This window comes from Penaeus chinensis, chromosome 37 (genome assembly GCF_019202785.1).
Source record: "Penaeus chinensis breed Huanghai No. 1 chromosome 37, ASM1920278v2, whole genome shotgun sequence".
Taxonomy (NCBI): Eukaryota; Metazoa; Arthropoda; class Malacostraca; order Decapoda; family Penaeidae; genus Penaeus; species Penaeus chinensis.
This window is the reverse complement of record NC_061855.1, coordinates 9,859,909-9,860,854: the sequence shown is the minus strand read 5'-3', so window position 1 is coordinate 9,860,854 and position 946 is coordinate 9,859,909.

Below are 946 nucleotides of genomic sequence, written 5' to 3'. Positions count from 1 at the left end.
ACGAAGGATGAAAGAATGACAGGCGAAATGATAAAAAAATGAAAATGGAATGAAGTTGAAAACCGAAGTTAGCACAACAGCTGAAGAGGCGCCGACAGCCCATCTCTCCAGCATCCCAGGTGTCATATGGCACCACCATTTCCGGTGTCATTACCACTTGTGGGTTATTAGAATAGGTTATCTTGGGTGGATGCTAGTCTTTGTTTTGTTTTGTTTGTTTGTTATGTCGTTAGGGTTGGGATAAGAGTAAATTTATATTGGGTTTATTATGACTTTATGAGGAACACATTTACATACAGATGAAAAAAAAGCTGACAAACGAGCGAGACCGACGTGTAAGGTGAGACATGGCACTCAAATCTGACACTTTATGTAAGGCTGACACTCGAGCGAAGGGGAGTGTGGGGGGGGGGGTAAGGTCAGCTGAGGGAGAGGAAAGATGTCATAGGAAAGAAGATGAAAAAAAGGTCGCCTGCGGTTGACAGATGGATCGGAGACGAGGGCGGCGAGGTGCGTGCGGGACGGCGGTGATGAATCGGCTGCTGCGGGGATGATAGGAGACGGACGGAAATGACCTGTGATGAATGTCATCTTCCCCTCCTCCCTCCGCCTCCTCGCTGTGTCTGTTTGTCTCTCTGTCTCCCCCCCCCCTCCCCCTATCTGTGGGTGGGTGTCTATTTGTATTTATCTGTCTATTTATTTATCGGTCTATCTCTCTACCTGTCTGCTTATCTCACCCCCCCCCCCCCCGGCCGCCGTGGAGTGCAATTGACTCCGATTGAGCTTTCATCCAGTGAGTCGATTCCCGGTTGACTGAATGGCGGTGGTGGCTTGCGGGGATTGTACTGTTTTTTGTTTCTATTTAATGATTGTTGGGTAACTTGAAACCCATTCTATTTGTTTTCGATTCCTACTTCCATGCCAGTGTCTTACACTTAGCTCCTCC